Source organism: Neopsephotus bourkii, unplaced genomic scaffold (genome assembly GCF_033783945.1).
Source record: "Neopsephotus bourkii isolate Nb327-2 ecotype Australia unplaced genomic scaffold, CSIRO-AGI_Nbou_v1 NB_1768, whole genome shotgun sequence".
Lineage (NCBI taxonomy): Eukaryota > Metazoa > Chordata > Aves > Psittaciformes > Psittacidae > Neopsephotus > Neopsephotus bourkii.
This window is the reverse complement of record NW_026902242.1, coordinates 8,748,943-8,769,192: the sequence shown is the minus strand read 5'-3', so window position 1 is coordinate 8,769,192 and position 20,250 is coordinate 8,748,943. Positions and strand designations below refer to the sequence as shown.

At 43.7% G+C, this 20,250-nt stretch overlaps 1 protein-coding gene across 1 annotated transcript in view; it reads left to right on the top strand.

Moving 5' to 3' along the window:
- The first annotated feature begins 7,158 nt into the window (after window positions 1–7,158).
- The window catches only part of CAB39 (calcium binding protein 39), a 40,481-nt gene continuing 27,389 nt past the window's right edge, over window positions 7,159–20,250 (top strand). Inside the window, exon 1 of the mRNA XM_061379206.1 lies at window positions 7,159–7,182. The gene's annotated coding sequence lies outside the window, so the exon portion shown is untranslated. The remainder of the gene's footprint in view (window positions 7,183–20,250) is intronic.

The window sequence follows — 20,250 nt, the reverse complement described above, 5'->3', positions numbered from 1 at the left end:
GGGAGATGAGTCTTGATGCCTATGGCTGAGTGGTGGCCTGTCAGGGCAATGTCCTATGCATTCACCATGGTGTAGAGAGGGGTAGGAGTGCAGCTGGAGGTTATCTGCTCTAGAGATGTTTACAGGTGGAGAGAGAGAACACATCTGTGGCTTTGGACATGCAATATTTTCATCACAGGGGAAGCCCAGCTCCAGAAGCTGCACTGGACATCTTCTGGAATGTCTCTTGGTGAAGAACAGTGCAGCAAACCTCAGTAGTGCCAGCTCAGCTTCCTTGATACCAGGGAATGGTACCTGGGGTAGGAAATCAAGGTACTTAGGGAGTGGACTCCTGGGATAGGAAATAATTACAAGGCTGGTACCAGCTGAGTAACTCTCAGCTTCTCTTTCACACCCCCCATCCTGTCCAGCCTTCCTGTTAAGGATCAGCGATGCTCCTGCTGTTGCTCAAGCCATCTCCTGCCTGGTGAGTTAGCCGTGCTCCCTGCCCCGGAGGAAGTGTTATCTGCTGCTTCACAGCTGTGCTGCTGCTTGCAACACAGCTCCTAGGCCCTATAGGAAGAAGAAAACCTGATAAGCCATGTGGGAAGTGACAGGATGATGAGGGTTAGCCCCTTGCCTGTGCCCAAGGGGTGGTGTAAGGGGGAAGAGCCAAGCTTGGTGCAGAGGGTTCAGGGGCCTTTGAGGGAGAACGCAAAGAGGGCTCACAGGGCGTCCCAGGGGTTGTCGTGTTCAGAAGGGTAGCTCTGGGCTTTCTCGTGCTTTTTGTGTGATAACAAGACTCACCTGTAATGCAACAAGTGCTTGGTAAGCTTCTCTTTCACAGCAACACAAGTGCTGGGCTCCCCAGATGTCAGAACCCAGTGCTCAGCACCCTGTACCCCAGCCCCTGCACACCCATATGTCAACCCCTGCACATCCTATATTCTAGCCTTTGCACATCCTGTACAGTCTGTGTCTTCTTAGCTTCTCAGTTCCTGAAGCTGCAGGACTTGGGTGAAGTTTCACCTTTGTGAAACACATATATTTTCTGTGAAGGGAAATGGTGAGGGGAGAGCAGGGGTGGCCATGGGGCATGAGGGATAGCCGTGAGGGTAGGTCTTAAGGGGAGATGAAGGGTGGCCATGAGGGGTATGGGTGGTAGCTATATAGTGTGGGTCACTAGGAGGGCAAATGAGGGGTGGCTGCAAGTGGGGATCATGAGGGGCAGCCATGAGGGGAGATCAGTTTGCCCTCAGTGCCATGGGTTAGTGATGGGCTTGGCAGTCCTGGGGTAATGCTTGGACTCAATGGTCTTAAAGGTCTTGTCCAACCTAGTTCCTTCTATGATAAACCATGATAAACACAGCTTCCATCTCTGTGTGGCCATGTACCAGTGACAGCTTTCTTTGTGTAGTAGGTGTGTATATATGTGCTGATCCCTCATCCTGACCCCCTGGCACAAAACACCCCTTTAGCACCAACGAGGCTGCTCACTGGTGATGCTCTGTGTGGAGAGTGACTCACAGCCCTTGTCCTTATCAAATGGCGTTTCCTATTGCTGCCCATTTCTGGTGTTGCAGGGCTGGGATTGCAGCACACCAGGAAGTGGGGAAACACTTGCTTTGCACTTGCTGGGTCAGCCTCAGTGCAGCTCAGCCACTGCTGGGACAGCAGAAGACGCAAGGGTTTAAGATGGGATGGTATTCATGAGCCAGGTCTGTCCTGGAGGGTACATAAAATCACATCCTGCTCTCTAAGCTAGTCTTTTGTATCCATAGTTTTAGATTTATTTCTTTTAACCAATTAAAACAAAGAGGTTTCTGCTGCTTTTTGTTTTATAAATGTTGTCTGGTTTTAACTATCTCTTCTCTTTAATTTCTTCTTTTTTTCCCCCTCTTCAAATCCATCAAGGAACCTGTCTTTTCTTACAGGGATGAGGATTCCTCATTTCTCTGGAGGAACCAAAGGGTGTAGGAAGTCCTGCCAGCTCTTGGGGCACAGTTGCTCAGTGTAAGGAAGATGAAAGCCCCGATGGGGTGAAGAGCAGTCAGGCTCTGTGAGAGCATGGATGATGCTCCATGCACTGGTCTGTGAAGGGGAAAAGTGCAGCTTACACTTGTTCCAGGTTCTCCATAATGAAGCATGCAAAAATAGTAATAAAACCTACACTGTCACAACCCTTTTTTCCCCCTTTGTTGTCTACATTTAACATTAGGGGCTGTGCCCTGGGTTTGCTCTGTCAAAAAGCAGTAGAGGCCACGATACACATGAGCTCCCTAAGGAGTTTTCCAGGGGAATACCTGTGCTCAGGTGAGTGTTCGGGTGTGTTTCTAAGGTGATATAAATTTCACCATAGAACGTAAATGATCTCTCTTTCAAAGGTGAATCCCACTGAGCCCTTCCCCAAACCAGTGCCTGACTTTGAAAGTGGGGACAGGCAGAGCTCCAAAGTGCCCTTCTCAGGAGCCAGGGTTCCCATGAGAAGGAAGAGAAGCATGGAAAAGCTTACAAGAGCCTCAGCAAATGTCCCTGCATGTATGTGCTGGAGCAGCTCAACACAGGTTTAAGTGTGACACAGCAATGGCTCCCGTGTTAACTCAGCTTCACATAGCTGAGACAGAATCCAGCTGAACAGCAGCACTAAGCCCAGGCCATTCACTGCGGTGGTTTTCTGCTGTAAGAGGTAATTAATTAGCTTCTGCAAAGTCCTTTGAAGGAGTAAAGCATCAAGTAAGCATGTAGCAGTGTTATCCAGAGGGTGTGGGCTTCAAACCTTAACCGTGTGTGTGTGTGTGTGTGCATGTGTGTGTGTGCGTTCAAATCTGATCCAAGCTAGTAAACTTGGCTCCTAATTTCCTTAAAGCCTAAACCAACAGGGAAAGCATTTTAAAAATAACCAGAGCCCTCCAGCCATTTGGTAGTGCTGAGGAAGAGGAGGGTGCAGCAGAAAGATTAAGAAATAAGCCTTGGTCCCTGGGGATGGGGTGGGACAGAGACCCTTGGGGCTGCTGCGGACCTACTTTAAAATCATATCTGAGAGGCAGTTGTGTGGGTGCTCTCTTCAGGAAAGCATCCCTGTGTGAATGGCACCCTGCCAGCAGGATGCTCCTGCAGGAATGCATTGGCCCGGCTTGGGTTTTGGCTGAGCCACAGGAGCTTGTGGTGCTCTCAGCAGCCTCCCTGCTCTTGGCCAACCTCCTCTTGGCTTTAAGGGGAGTTGAGCGAGGCTCTGCAGGGCGAGCTGCTGCCGTGCAGGACATGGCATCCTGCATGGGACACAGCGGCTCTGTGTACGGTACACCCAAAGGAAGAAAAGAGGTGAGTAAAACAGAGCTGCTCGAAGGAGGATTCATTTCACAGGAGGATATATATATTCTTTTTCCCTACTTTGACCATTTGTCAGTGCAGGATGGTGATTAATGGAGCTGAACCTTGGTCCTCAAACTAGCAGCAAAAAAACATAGGATCCCATTCAGCTGCCTGTTCCTCCTGAGCAAAGCATCCAAGTACTTGCCTTTCTAACTACCTTTGTTTGTTTCCTCCAGTGAAGTAACCTGGATTTTTTAACATTTACTCACTTCCTAATTTGCAAGGATTAATTACTTCACAATGGATGTCTCAGTCCTGGCTGTGAATAAGTGAATTGCTAGTGTATTAAGAGCTCTCTCACATGTTCAATTTAATTCCTGCTTCTAAGAGCTTAGGAAAATCATGTTCTCTCTGCTTAGGGATTTCCTGCAGTCCACCACACAGGGGTGGTAATTGCACTGAACCTATTCCTTGCATGATCTTTTTTCCAATGGTCAGTTGTAAAGCAGTAGTGTCTATTTTCCAGCAGCTGATGTCAAATCCCTGTGCCAGTGCTTGCCTTTAATTCCTGTATTTGCTGTAGTCAGTGCCCTGCATATTATCTGTTTAAACCTGAATGTCTTTTAGCATAATTACAGGTTGACAATTTGAACGCAGACATACGCACCCTTTCCATCCCGGCTTTGAAACCAGCTCACAAGTGGGATATACGAACTGCCAATGTTTTGCTGACTATGCAACGTGGGTCAAGGCGAGCTTGGCAACCCATTCCCCAAGGGGCTGTCACCCCAGGCAGGCAGTGTCTCCCCCTGCCTGCTCCATGTCCAGAGCTGCTTCATCTCTTATACCTTTATGTAAGAGCAAGTAAGTATAAACATATATATATTTACACTTGTTATATCTTTTTATCTACTTGTATATATAAAGTGTGTATATATATCATACATAAAATATATATACATAATATACATTATATTGCCCAGTGAAAACTCTCTGTGCTTCCATGCTGCTGGATGCAGGGATGGCTGTAAGTGCAGTGAGAAACATATCTCTGCATCTGAGCTGTAGCACACAGCTGACTAAGCAGCCTAATTCAAGAAGACCTGCTGGCCGAGCATTTCGCAGGTTCTGTGAAGTCTTTCCACCATAGAGATAGTACCAGGAATCAGTTTTCTTCTGGTGCTAAGGAGCTGTTTCCCAGAGGATGCTGCAGCCAAGCCAAGGGAACCATCAGGGTGGGAGCTGGAGGAGAACACAGTGACTTGGAGCAGGGGAGCCTATGTACTACAAAGGGTCCAGGAAAGAAAGTTCATCTCACAGGAGTGAGAAGTTGGACTGTGAAGTACTGGAGGTTGCTGTGAGGCTGCTAAAAGACAAAGCTAGATAGAGCAGAGTACATGGGGTATATAGCCAAAATGCAACACATGGGGCAGCACAATGCCAGCCAAGCACTGCTGGAGCATTGGGCTCTCTCAGACATCTGGGGATGGTATTTGTTGCCTGGGTATGAAGACTATTCTGGCTTATGTTTGAGTTTGTTTGGTTTTAACTTGGTAAACTTCCAGCTTGGAGGAATGCCTGTCAGGCATGGGGGAAGAGAGGAGACCCTGCAGTCCCCAGGGGAGTTTGTAGGTCCCGCACCCCATGCAAATCCCATCGGTCTAATTCAGGTGTGAGTAGAGAAATGGCTTTTGTGTTTCCCTCTTCCCATCACCTCACCATGGCTAGAGCAGATTCTCCCTCTAATACGAGCTTGCTGAGCTGTGAGTACAGCTGAAGTGAGAGGAGTTTCACCCCCTCTGAGCCCCACCACTGAGCTGTGCCCCATGCCGCATCCCAGTGAGAGGCAGCTTTTCCCACCAATGGCACTTCCTTGTTGTATGACGGATAAGGCAGCCACAGCACGTGAAGTGCAGAGCAGCAGTGTGCTGCTGCAGGAAAAATGATGGCAGTGAGAAGCCAGACACAAACTTTCCTCAGTGATGTGATGAGGAAGGACAGGAAAGGGGTGTCACAAGGATGATCAGGGGTCTGATGAGGAGAGATTGCTGGAGCTGGGCCTTTTTAGTCTAGAGAAGATTGAGAGGGGATCTCATCAGTGCACATAACATCTCAAAGGCAGGTGCCAGGATGGTGCCAGATTCTTTCCAGTGGTGCCCAGTGACAGGATGAGGAGCAACGGCCATAAACTGAAACACAAGAAGTTTCACCTCAATGTGAGGAAGAGTTCTTTATATTGAGGGTGGCAGAGTGTGGGAACAGGCTGCCCAGGAGGGTCGTGGGGTCTCCCTTTCTGGAGATACTCAAACCCTACCTGGATGTGTGACTTGCTGTAGGTGGCCCTTGGCAGGGGGCTGGACCAGATGATGTCCAGAGGTTCCTTCCAGCCCTAAAGATTCCATGTGATTCTGTGATGTGGACACATGTAATCAGAAATAAGCTGAAGACAGAAGCTGTCAGTACATGAGGAACTTAAGGACCTTTCATGAAACCAGGCCAGCAAGTCCCCCAGTGCTGCACAGCAGTAATGCGTCAGACCTGCAGAGGCCAGGTTTCACCTTCCAGCTTGTAAGAAATTCATGGCTTGCTTCATAAATATATATTTCTCTGGTTTAAAATCATGTTGTGTATTATATTGCACTAATGGACAGCATCAACTTGATCTGTGCTGGGAGAGATACAGGCTTTTTTCAGTCCAGGCTACTCTGCATTTGTCATGCAAGAATAATCATAGAATCCCAGACCGGTTTGGGTTGGAAAGGGGCCTTAAAGCTCACCCAGTTCCAAACCCCTGCCATGGGCAGGGACACTTTCCACCAGAGCAGGTTGCTCAATATATGAGTATTACCAACCACAGCAACAGCCCAAAGCCCTTCTGTTCCACGATGGGAATTAGCAGAAACAACCTTTGGACTATAATGCCCCAGCACCTTGGTGCATATGGATGGCTGAAGTCCATGTCGAAGGCAGGATGCTGTGCCACAGCCCCACATCTGAGCCCTGGGGCTTGTGACATGGGAAAATCAGGAGAGTTTTCTGATAGTGCAAAGGGTGCAAAGGACCTTTTTAAAGGAGGAGTTGCAAGGAGGTTAGGGCAAAGAGGAGAGGGGAAATTATTACCTAGTATTATAAGTACTTATAGTTATTGAATTAAAAATATTGCGTATAAATTAACAATATTATAGGTAATGAAAATATAGCAATAAAGAAAAATAGAAAATAATAATAAAATTTAAATAATAATTAATTAGAAAAATATTGAATACCACTACAGGACAAAATGTTACTAGTAAATAGAAATAATAATAATAATAGAAACAAAGACTAATAACATTGGAATATAATTCCAATTATTATTGGAATAATAACTAATAATATTGGAATAATAGTAGATACTGTAAGGAATGATAGCAAACGCTGATGACACAGACCCGCAAGCCCCGGGGTGCCACAGCGCCGAAACCACCGCTCTCACTGGAGCCGGGAGCGCTTCCGGGCGGGGGGGAGTGGAGGGGGGAGCTTTGGGACTTCCTCGGTACTTCCGCGGCGCTTCCGCTTCCCTCCGGTGCGTGTCCCCCCCGCGTGTGTGCCGCGATCGGCCCTCCGAGCCGCCAGGGGGCAGTATCGTGCGGCAGCGGGCGGAAGCGTCGCCGCGCTCCGTCGCCCGCCGCCGCCGCTCTCCGCCGCCGGGCGAGGGAAGGGCCGCTGCGACGCAGCAGAGCGCGGGGCGGGGGGGGGGAGGGGGCCGGGCGAGTCGGGGCCGCGCCGCGCCTCTGCCTGAAGCCGCCGGAGCTGCGCCGCCAGCTGCTGCAGCCGGGGCGGTCGGGCCGCCAGGGGCAGGCCCCGCCGGACACGCCGTTGAGGAGGTGCTAGGCCGCGCTCCGCACACAGGTACTGAGGCGGTGGGGCCGGGAGTCGGTCCAGGGCCCAGCGAGGGGGACGGAGGCCGCCGGGCTCGACGCGCATTGCCCGCCACGGCGTGAGGCCGGGTCGGGAGGCAGCGCCCTCGCGGCTGGTGCGTGAGGGGCGGCAGGTCGGGGCAGGGCTGGGCCGTGTCCTGTGGGCCGCGGGGGAGCGCGGCCTGGCCCGGCTGGTGCCCGCCGCTTGCCGGCCCCCACTCCCGGGTCAGCGGCGGCCGGGTCCTGCCGGTTAGATTGGCCTCGGAGGCGGTGCCGCCTCTCCGGGGCTTGCTGTCGGCCTGGGCAGAGGATAGGTCCCAGTGGGTGCTGACTGCCCTCGGAGCGGTTGGGGTGGAGGTGTCGGTGTGTAACAGCTGGAGGCAGCGTGAAGGGGAAGGGCACAGGCCAGCGTCTGTGTTTAGTGGTGCGGCAGCGCCTTGTATCCCGGAGTTCCTCAAATGCAGAGCCGGGCAGCGAATTAAGATGCAAAGCTGCGCCGGGTTTACCTCAGCCCGCAGCAGCGGAGCCGGTTCTGGGGCGGGAGGCAGCCGCTGCCGCACGGTCCGGTCTGGGATGGGCAGCGGGGCGATGAATGCTCTACCCAGCCGGGGAAGACTGAGCCCTTCGGTCAGGAGAGCACCCAGTTACAACCTCTTCTTTGTTATGCCTTGTGTTACATGAATCGATGAGAGGTGTGGAGTAGGCACTAAATTAAACAGCCCTCTCAGTGTCCAGGTCTAAGGCCTCTTCCTACAATTGTTACTCACGTTCATCGTCCTCATAGGCCTCTGTGCAGAAATAGCTGGATATGAGGGCTGTGAAGATCCTATTTTTGAAAAACTGTACTGTGCTCCTTAAATAATGAAAGTTTTTTTTCATTGTTTTTCCTACCAATCAGTGAATAGCACTAACACTGAAATCAGGATGTATCCAATATTTTGGGTTTTTTTTTTTTTTAATCGAAGAAAATGTAATTGTCGGTATGTATGTGGCATGTAGGTGCATAGGATTTATTTAAAGCCTATATGCAGCCTTATGGGAATGGTGTGATTTAATTTGCATGATGAGTCAAAGATTAAATTACATGACCTAGGCTCTTTAGTTTCAGTGAAGAGAGTAACAATGTTTGGAGGAGCAGTTTAAATGTGGATCAGAAATGAAAGTCAGTTAGCATCAACATACGGCCAAGTTTTGTGTGTGTTTTGTGTTTTTTGTTAGACCTAACCTGTCAGAAACTCTTAATTCAAGGGTCTGTGTTTTCCTTTCAACAGCATAGTTCACCTTCAGGAAATTTGTCTTCCTTTTTTACCCAGAGAGCTCATGAAATCGTATACTGTCAGAGGGTATTTAACATCCTGAGCTTGTGCGTTGGCATCTAAGCTTTTAAATAATAGTTTTTTACTGTCTAAAACACTGTGTACCTTTAAGTTAATATCTGTTATCTAATACTTGTTGATGTGGCACATGCCCTTAACTGCAGAGAAGAGAAAAGCTAAAAGATATTCTGTGAATTATAAGTGTGACACCTGTTTTGGGATCAGAAATAACTTGATTTTTTTATCAGTTGGCAGCTTGTTGGATGCTTAAGAGTGGCATGGTGCCCTCTGTCCCTGTGTTTTGGTGGGATTCTATCTCTCATGGGCTTGATGTTGTAAGAATATTGTATTTTACAATTAGCTTGATAGTGGTCCTGTGATGTGAGACCCTGAGTCGGCAAGGTAGTATATGCTTGGCTTAAATTTTCTTGTATTTAAACTGTAATCTCAATGGTAGAGTGATACATATGCCATAGGGGAATTTACTTGGTCACAGTGAAAAAGCACTTTAGTACAGGTGGAGATTGGGTTGGGAGTAAGCAGAATGAAGGTCTTGTAATATAAGTTTGTATGTATGGGCTGACATGCTGCTGAGTTATTTCCATCTGCTGTCAGCATTGAGTTTATTTCACTTTAATTGCTTTCTCTTTATATTGGCACAGAGTTCTGAAACTTTGATTCATTCTGTACACATTTAATGCATGGTTGGGGATGGGGAAGTATAAAACAGAATTTTCTTTTTTTTTAAAGATATATGTATTTATCCAAATAAAGGAGACTAAATAAAAGTGCCAGTTAAATAATAATTTGTGACAGTATGTCCCTGAAAGATAATTGTGCTTACTGGGTATTATCAAGCACAGACAAATGTGTATTCCCATCGGGGTGGGATAGTATTAAGAAAAACTCCACCTCTTGAAATTCCTTGTTTGTTTTTATGAAACATTCAGGAGGGAACGGTGTCTATTTTGCATTCTGTTGTGGAAGCTAATGCATCTCTTATTAATTAATGGATGGTATTTGAGTGAGACCTTAATGTGGTGCTCTCCATGCTGTACTATCTAGGGTTTTTTAATATTGGAATTACCAACCAGTGTCTTCCTTTTTGAATCAATTCTGCATTGAGCTTTTGCAGATTTCTTTTAGTGCAATGTTTGCAGCCTTAATTTTTTTGTGTGAAATCTTTCTGAAAGCTTTGATAATTGCTGTAATGTGCTTAGAGGCATTAGACACTTGCTAAAAGGATGTCGTCTTTATTGCGTGTAGAATGGGGCTCTAGTACTTGATGCTGGTTTGAAGAAGGAGCCTAAATGACCTTTCAAATTCCCTTTTGGCCCTGCTTTTCTGTACTTCTGACACCCTAAAACATGGTTTAATTACAAGAGCAACTATTAAAGTATAATTACCTTTGTCTAATTGGAGGCATCTTGCAGCTTTCTATCAAAAATAAGATTTGACTCATCTGCTCCTTCAAAATGAATAGTACCACAACAGCCTGCAGCTATTTATGTGAATAATGTGCAAAGCAGAAATATGGGTTGACTTCGGAATACTGTATTTTTGATGCTGTACAGTTGCAGTCTTGTAAATTTAGCAGTTTCTGATAAGGAAAGAATGGGTTGTGCACACTTTTGTCAATTCTTACCTGCAAGTTAAAGCCAGATACCCATCGCATTGGACAAACCCCTTTTTAGTCCAATAACCCTAAGTCATAGTGTTCACTGTAACTGTATTTTTGTAGCTGTAGGTAAACCTTAAGCAAGATGAAAAATTCCTTTTGCTGTTGGTGTTCAAGATTGTGCTGTTCTAACCAGATGAATGCTATGTCCCTGGTTTCTTGTCTAGTTTAGGGTTTTTATTATTCTGAGTAGTTTGCAGCTTCAGCTGTCATTCCCTTCCTTGTGGTCTCTCTCTTTCCCAATGTTCTTGCTTGTTTCCGTGATTCTTACGCCACAAGATGTAGAGGTGTGTGCTAGAAAGAAGCTGAATGTCTTCAGTTAGAAGGTGAAACTTTATGCTGAGATCACTCCTCCTTCTTCTCCCTCCACCCCTCAAAGTACAGACACAAAGTTAACTTAGAAGATGAGGCTGTCGAATTATTTTAACGGACATGAGCTAGACTTATTAAATGCATGCTTACGGAGTACCTAAGGCTTAAACTGGTGTCTTGTGAGTTCAGTCTTAGCCTGAGTAGATCAATGTGCATTCATTATTCCACCTGATGATAAAATAGCACATTCATTTGTCCCTATTTAAATAGTCTATAAAGGATTGAATCCAGTATTTATCCAAACTGGAAGGAGATGGAATACTGTGTGCTTACAGGAATAACTGTGGTTGTTCCTCGGCAGCCTTCATGGCCTTTTTTCTTTTTTCGGACAACATCAATTTAGAAAGTAAATTGCATAGGTTTAAATAAACAACTGCAATTTGCTTTCCAAATCCCTTGATGGGAGTATTCTAGCTAATACTTCATATACTTAAAAGACACTATAAAAAGTTCCAGATTGTGGATTTCAGATATACTAAAAGGAAGTAATTTTAAGCCTATCCACAAGGCCATAAAATACTGGGGGGGGAATCACTGAATGTTTGTCCAGTGCATCGCTGTTGTTTGTTGTCTTGTTGCCTTTCATTTTTTTAGTTTTTTCTCTCTTTTTGTTATTTCCATTTTCATTATAATTGTTAGTATTATATTTAATTATTAAACTCGTTTTTATCTCAATCCATGGTTTTATCTTTTTTCCAGTTCTCCTCCCTGTCCCACTGTGGGAGCAGGGGCTACATGGTCCTTAGTTGCCGGCTGGGGTTAAACCACAACAATGTTGTAGGTAATTTTTCTGTTTACTGGTAATCTACTACTTCTGGTACAATACCTCGTTCTTTTCTAAAGATCTGTTAGCTCTGTAGTTGTGCCCTCCCCTTCAAATACTTGGAGAATTCATCTCTAAAATGTTAAATATAGCAAGACAGTTCAAAACCTGAAGAGTTATAATTAGTACAGAGCTGTGCTATTAGTGTAACGAGTGTTTCTAAGTTCGGAAACATCTTTGGTTGAAGTTATTTAGGAGTTACTACTTGGAGTTATTTTTAAGTGGTCGGTTATATTGTCAAGTGTTTCACAGTGAAAATGGCTGCATCTGAAAAATTGCTGTGTGCTGCCTTTGGTCCTTACCTTGTTGTTGGTATGTGTTGGTAACAAATTCATTTTTCTTACTAAAATAATGTAACTAAAAGTTCAGCTGCAAACCCTGCAAGATCTGAAATGTGACACTTAAAAAAACTGAAGATAGAACTTGGCTGTAAATTAAATTGAATTAATATGTCAGCTTTTCAGGGAGTTGAATATGCGTGATTGCAGGAGAAGTACTTATGTTCAGTCATTCGTGTGTATGAAATGCCTTAGCTCCTTTGAAGATATCTGTGTTAAAACATGTAGTGAAAATATTGAGAAGTGTTTCCAGAAATGTGGAATGCATCATCTTTCACTGGCTGCTAGAAGTGCCCAGGCAAACAACCAACCTCTAAAGAAATGCCTGTCTGAAAAGCTTTCATTGTTTTATTTACTGGGTTTTAAGTAAAGCTTGCTAGTGTCTAGAAAGATGAAGAAAGAGTTGAGGAAGGCCACTCGATCTTGCCAGCCAGCTCCTGTGTCGTGCCATTTCAGATTTTGCCAGGCAGAAGTTGACTCTGTGACTTTCTGTTCTCCTTTGCACTCCCCTGGACAAGAGCTCACTTGGGAAGGCTTAGCATGGATGGATACCTCTTGTTCTTTCAGGTATTCACTCAGAGCTGTGCCAGCTTCCCAGGTCATCTGCTGAGGAGGTTGCTTCAAAATAAACGGGTAGACAGTTATCAGTTACATCTTGGAGTGATGTGGTAAATGTGTGTGCTGATAGCATATATTCAGAGCATCCTGTGCAACAGAATCTCTGATCTCTTCCTTAGGGTAGGCATTTTCAAGAGGTTTTGCTACAGCTGTAGAAGTTAGGCAAAAGGTAACTTGTGTCATATTTTACCATGATTGTTACGTGTGAATTTGGTTGTTAGATGTGAAGTATGCCCTTTACTGCGTTGGCAGACGATACTCCTTTTAACATATGTCAAAATATATATTTTTTCCCTGTGATGTATTGTAATGCTTTATAAAATTAACTGGCATATAACATTTGGACTTTGTTGAATATAGTGTATAGACAAAGAAAAGGCAAAATGGAAGTTTGTTCACAGGGAAGTAAGAGTTTAGGAAAGAAAATGTAGGGGTGTTATTCTATCTAAATGAGACCTTAGTGATACAGACATGCACTGAGTGTAACACTGGTGATCCCCGAGAAGACTCCCACACAGTTTATGAATACATCGTTCTTCTAACCTGTAACACCTGCTATTCAAGTCCCAAGTTTCTTCTGACCAGAGATTGGTATGGTGGAGAAACTTTGCGGGGGAATTTAAAGAGCTACCTTGTAGGGGAAAGAGTTTAGGCACGGTTCTTGATATAGGCTTTGTGTATACTCAGTACTGTTAGAAAAATGTTGACGTTGACAAAGCAAAGTGAATCTCTCAAAAGGTATGTATTCAGAACTTCATTCTGCTTATTATTTGATATACAAAGTTTAAGTGATAGTTTTTGGGTTGTTTTCAGTAGGACCTTTTGTTTGTCAATGAAGGAGAGAACACTCATACACTGACAAAGGGGCATCCTTTTTTGTGTGCTTTAGTTGTGATGTGGTGTTTGGTCTGTTACTTCATTGTATAAAACTCAGTTTACTGAAGCCAGAAGGATTCAGGTCCTGTGGGCTTTTTATTGGTTCACAGGTATTAATGAAAGTACTTTCCACAGCGTTCTTCAGCAGTGTGGTTATTCTTCCTCTTTTTTTCCTCAGTTAATGATGCTTAAGCACAAAGAATTTTTTCATGTATTTGTGTGTGTGATGTTGTGTGTATTGTGTGGTAGTGCACTTCCAGAGCTCTTTTCAGTGACATCCATTTGTGGTGTGAGTTTCAATTACCTAAACATAGATACCTAATAGTATTTTAGATGCTCCAAAGCATCTGCCCAGGACAGGTAGGAGGGTTGTGATTTTTCTGGTTTGGCAGTTGGAGACCAGCTGTGCTGTTCTCCAGCTTTGCCATTTGCAGTGGCGTTTATCATTCAGGCACCTGAATTTCTGCTGTGATATTAGTCTCAGAATCAAGAAGAGGATGTGGTGACCACATGTTAGGCACTTGAGTTGTGTGTTGCCTAATGAGAAAGGAGGATTTGAGGTAGAATTCTGCTCTCTGGGGCAGTACATGAGTGATTCTTGACTGAGGATTTTGCTGTTCTCTGCCTTGTTGAATGCTTTCCTATTTAAAAATCAAATCAGGAAGAGTACTTGTCAAAAACTGGTCTTTTCTGTAGTCTGGTATAGTTTGTCAGTGGGATGAATGAAGGCTTCTCTTTAAAGAAAAAAAGTACGATTGAGGAAAGCTAAAATTATCAAGACAATTAGAAAACTGTAAATCTTGAAGCATTGGGTGTTGAGCTTGCTGCTTGAACATGAGAAATTCAACTTCAAATACGGTCTGAAAGCAAACAGGCTCTAGTGACAGGGGCGAATAGACTTTTTCGATGGATTTCATGGATAATGACTCAAAATGAAGGAATCTGCTTGAAAATAATCATAAATTTTCTAAACAAATGCTGTTCTGGCTGTAATTATTGAGATTGGGTATCTCCAAGAAAAGCAGTATATTGACTCATCAGTATTGACTGACACAGTTCCGGTTTACATCTATAATTGCCATTGAGCAATATTTGAACTGCTAACTCTGTAATAGGGTGGAGCTGGAGTAAACAGTTTTTCTGTTAGGAACTGCATCCATTCACAGAGCATTTTGGGCAGAGTCCTGGCATAGCTGTGCTGTCAGACTGGTGTTACTCTTAACCCATGTGGTAAGGTGTGGGGATTGACATCCTTAGATCCAAAAGAGCTGCTTTATTTCAGGCTCACAGAATATTTTCCTAAGAAGTCACAAAAACTTCAGGATGTTTTTGTGTGATGACAAACTTGTGAATGTACTGGAAGTTTAAATTCTGTGAAAGAATTGCATATCAGTTTTCTTCTTTCCTTTAACTCAGAAAAACCCAAACAGCCTCCAGCCCCCCCCCCCCCCCCCCCGCTTTCTAACTTGTGATTATAGTTATTCTTTCCTACCTGTATATATGTACATTTCAATCTATAGCTAAAGAGAAATGAACTCTGCTAAGTGAGCTTTCTTTCTTATTTTGGAAAAGTTTATTCATATTTTTGTGTGTGCATCTCATGTATTTACACAGGTTTGGGACTTAGCAATATCAAATCTAGGAAGAAATGTCAAACCTGTGTTTCAGAAGTAGCTGTTAATGATCTCTTCAGAGAACAAGGAGAAGGGCTGTTGGCCAGAAATACAAAATCTTTTCTCTCTAAGTGGGTTATTTTTAACTCTCAGAATTACTTGCAAGCATGAAAAGACTTAGTAAGTATAGCAGAAGTTTCTGTAGCTTGCCACTGCCTTTTATTATGGTTCTTTAACTTCCAGTGTTGTGGATTCATGCCTTTGGGATTTCTACCAAAACTCAGAAAATCTAGACTTTCATCAAATCCCTAAATTAGGTAACCAAACTAAATTAAAATGATTGTGAATGGAGAAATTAGATCCTGTGTTTTAAGAGCTAAAAGAGAAATCTGGATAGTTTGAAAATCACATTGTGTATTAAAATCTCTGACTTAGTAGTGGGAAAAAGAAGTATTTTGATAAATACCTTACATCTGTGACGACCCTGATTTCCTTTTGTATTTAGAGGATGGTTATTAGATTCTAAAATTAACACTGCCTGTCTTTTATTTGTTATTTTCAGAAATTTAAAACATACCATTACACATTATCTTGCAGAATTTATAACCAAGAGTGCAGTTTGACTGCAGTCAAACCTTAGGTGATAGTCTTGAAAGCATAACCTTGCTTTCTTCTTCTTAAAGATAGCATTTTTCTAATATGTTGATGACTTTTGTTGTTGAAAATGGAACTTGGATATAGAATTCTTTGTGTGTGTGTCTGCATTATGATTTCTTTTGGCTTGCCTCTGTAATTAGAACAAGTCTGTTAGAACATATAAAAGATTTTGCATAATGTAGAATTTACCAAGACTGTGAATTTTGATAGCTGCAATTATTTTATTTCTAGAGTATTTGATTAAGGGCTCTTGATTGAAGCCTCTTGGTGTGGAAAGCGTGACATTATACTATTGTAAACTCCTATCAAAGTAATTTTTATAATCCCTTATTTAAATAAAATTAGTGTTAAGCTGGTGCACCAATTAACGATTATAAACGTTGGTTTGGGTTGGTTGGTTTGGGTTGGTTGGTTTTTTCCCCCCACATAGCCCTGAAGAATATAAGGCGTTGATAGGGTAGTGGTGTAGCTGAAATGGTAATACACCGTGTCTCCTGCTCTGGGAATACTCTGTCTTGCAGTCCCGCGACCAGCTCTGGAGCAGCAACACAAAAGGGACATGGAGCTGTTGAAGTGAGTCCAGAGGAGGCCACGGAAGTGCTGCGAGGGCTGGAGCAGCTCTGCTCTGGAGCCAGGCTGAGAGAGCTGGGCTGGTTCAGCCTGGAGAAGAGGAGGCTCCTTAAGGGGACACCTTAGAGCAGCTCCAGTGCCTAAACGGGCTGACAAGAAAGGGCAGATAGGGACAGGACAAGGGGGAATGGCTTTAACGTGACAGAGGGGAGATTGAGATTAGACACTGGGAAGAAATTCTTCCCTGTGAGGGTGGTGAGGTGCTGGCACAGGGTGCCCAGAGAAGCTGTGGCTCAACCTGGTCTAGTGGAAGGTGTCCCTGCCTGTTGCGGGGGGTTGGAACTGGATGAGTTTTAAGGTCCCTTCCAACCCAAACTATTCTGTGGTTCTAAGTATCAGCTGAAGTGTCAACATTTCCACCTGAGCTTGGTGTCTGCCCTTTGGAAAATTTGCTGTGCTTCAGAATGTTTTTTATTTCAGGGGTCACAGGGGTAATATGTGATCGTTCCTTTGATAAACTTGTAGAGATGATAACTTCTGGTAGTGATCAAGTTTTTCTTGGCAGCATTACACAGCAATTGCATTAGAGGAAAACTGGGAGACACTAGTGTTGTGAAACAATTTGATAGTTCCTTTTTCCAGTCGAGCTGCTCTTAGCAGGTCAGATTAGGGAACTGTCCCTCAGAGATGCTTCAGTTTTTCCGTTGTGTTACTTGGCCTAATATTAGTTGCTTCTTGTTTCAAGCCTCATTCTTTTAATTTCTTGTCTCTAGACAGATAGCTCTCAATCATTTCTGGTTTGTGGACCTCGAGGTGTGTTGCAGGATTGATGCTGACTGCCACAGAGAAAACAACAACAGTGCTGGATTTAGTTACATTTTGCAAAGCTTCTGGGCTGGTCTGCCTTGGAAAATCACATCTACAACAGCTACTTCTTTCTGCTTTGAAGCAAAATCAGTTGGAAAGTCTTCCTTTTGGAAAGGTACCTTTCTGTCGGGGTGTTCCCCCTACCCCTCTTTTTTATATGCAAAAGTGCTTTTTGCGACCCCTGGGCAACCTTAGTTCTAAGAAGAAGGAACTATAAGGTGTTTCTTGTGGTTTTTAGCTGGAATCAAATGTTAAAACTTCTAAAGAGTTGTTACTTTTTTGTATTTGTTGCTCTGATGGAAGCAGGGAAGTTTGCTTGCCATGATGGTCCATCTGGAAAGATAACGCAAGTGTCCTCCAAAGGGACAGACTGATGAAATGTGCAGTGTATGTATATCTGATGGTTCACCACAGGCATCTGGTGTATTGTTTCTATTCTATTCCCAATTAACGTGCAAGTAATTCTCAGTAACCAGGACTCTCAGGTGGTGTCTACAGGGAAAAGGACTTTGGTGTGAGTCACCCTAGGACTGTCTAGCTTTTCAGAGTGTGTATGCTGATTTACCCTCCTGTATCATAGATACTTGGACTGGTGCCTTGTGAGAAGCCGTCAGAAGAGCTCTCAGGTTGACACAGCTAGAGCTTGTACACACTTTGGGGGGCAGTCTAGATCATTCCCCCTTCTTGATTCCTATCCTGTAGAGCATTTCATAGCATGAAGTAGAGTTAAGGGTTAAGTTCAAACTCCTCTCTCTCTGCCTCAGAACATACTGAGGGAGAATGCAACGGCATGGTATTAAAATTCTGGCTGCCAGGCTGCCGTCTCATCTGTCCTGAAGGTTTGTGCCATGGGTAGTTCTCCTAACCTTGGTATGCATCATCTCTGCCCTTAAATCTATCTGTGTTCTGTGATCTGCCTTGCCCCAAAGGAACACACCTGTCTTGGCAGTTGAGATGCCACGTGGTTTATGTATCAGAAATCAAAAGCTGTTACTGACTGTGAAGATGTAGACTAAACACGTGAATCAGCAGGAGAGACAGAGGTTTTGAGTGAACCATGTAAAGGACACTTTTTTACAGCTTCTTTAGGTGATGTGGAATTCCTGTATCACTCTGCCTGGTTCTCCTCTTGGGAGGATGGAGTGAATTACCCTTTAGGGTTTTCTTGTGTTTGCTAGTTTGTCTATTTATTACCATGTCACAGTTTGACATGAATTCAGTAATGACTTCTAGTTTGTTTGAAAAAGAAGTCAGTATTATCAATGTATTTTCTTTTTCCTAGGCCCATGGCAGTTTTTTTTCCGGCTGAATTAAGGTCTCTTCCAACCCAAACCATCGGATGATTCCTATGATCCTATGAATTACAGCCAGCTATTTTTCTTAAGTTTATTTCTTACAAACACACAGTTACATTGGTAGCAATGAGATGTACATCTGTATAGCACAGGTGTGTTCTAGCCTATAATGTGTTGATTTTGATAGTTTGCTCTTTCAAGCAATACCCATGAAACTAGTTCTTCATCTTGAGTAGGGAAAAAGGAGTTTTCCCTGAGTAGCCTCTGATTTTGTCGTTAGTGCTGTTTTCCCATCATCCCGTTGTCCTTGGCACTGCATACTCAAGAGGAATCAGGGGTTTTCGTCTTAGGATAAGCTGGATGAAACTTCCATACTAAAACATACTACACAGCTAGCTTGGGAAAATCAGCTGCTTTATGGTGGTGCTGGTGCTGATGGGCAGCATGAAGGAAAGAGCACTCTTTGTAAAGGTACTTAACGAGTAAAGCCCTAGCACAGTTGCAGTTGTGGTCAGAGGTGTTTTGTTTTGTTTTTCCCAGTATAAGCTGTAGCTGTACTTGTAGGATTTACCAGCAGAGCTGTGTCAAACCCTTTGTATTGTCATCAAAATGTGTTTTAAGTGTCAGGGACCATGGCAAAAAACAGTTTGACAGGAAGCAAATTCGTCAAATGGATGATGGGCTTGTGTATCAGCTGAGGTATTGCTTGTGCGTCAGTTCCTAGTACTAGGTAAGAGATAAGGATAAAAATCAAGAACTGAACAGTTTTTTGCCTTCTCTGAATGAGGATGTAATGAACTAGAAGAAAAGGGTTCACAGTAATGCTGGGGTCATGATTCTGGGTCACTTATTGATTGCCTTCTGCTTTCTCTGTGACTCAGTACGTAACTCCCATAGGTTGTCAGGAACTCCCTTTCACAGAGGAGATGCTTAATCATTGAACAGTGTGCCAAGTTCTCTTAGTTTTGTGTAGCAAGAATCAGCTGGGATTCATGGGAGTTGATCTCAGAATAATTTATGTTTCAATCTTTGTGTCGAGGCAGCGAGATCTCTCAATAGAGGTAGAAATAGCAGAATTGAGGAGTCATCCATGGCCTTGGAGTCACCTCTCAGGAGTCTAACCAGTTGACTCGACATGTCTTTGCAGCACAGCTTGCTGTGCCTTGTTGGGTTTGGGTTTCAGCCCTACTTATGTCGAGCTAATGCACAAAAGTAAACCCAGAGATACTAAGCTGTGCCTGGTTGAATATCACCTAAGCTGGTTTGTAAAGGGCTGTTGGGACTCAGGTGAACTCTACAGTAGTCTAACATAAACAGTCTTTAGTTGTGAACTGCCACATAGATTATTTTGGAAGGGAAGCCTTCACAAGTAGTGTATCAAGGCAGAGGCTTACGTAGTTTGCTATATTCTGCCGATGGCAGGGACCAGTAGTAATCAGTAAGGGAAGATGGATACTCCCTCATATATCTTCCCAGTTCTTAAGTCAGTGTTTTTAGGATGTTCCTGAGTTTCATCAGGATCAGTTTTACAGCCCATTACCTTCATGCTTTAATGCCATTGTTCCTTAAGTGATCTTGTTCCTTTATAGGTTATGTTTGTTAAATATCTGTTGTTCTTCAGGTAAATTAAAGTGCTATAATGTGTTGACCTTGGATAAACTTAGGTCGAACATCTGAAGTTTCTTGCAGGCCATAGAATTTGGTCTGCAAAGGAAGTAAAGGAACCATGGGAAAAATACTGTTGATATTCTTAAACATTGTTTTTAACAGTTATACTTTGACATGGTTCTTACTAAAACTGCATTTGGGTAAATATCTATTTCGATTTTTTCCTCCTAGCTTTGTTACTTGTGCTTCTACAGAATGATTTTACTGAGTGTAGTATTTTTGGGGATTGCATCTGAAGCAGTCCCAGGTCCATTCTCATGGTTTACTTGTTCTCAGCTTATCTTCAAAATAAAATGCACCAAAGAGCCCACATGCATTTCCATTCCCAACTAGTGTTGGTACTTACGAGTCTCATCCTCCTTTATAATG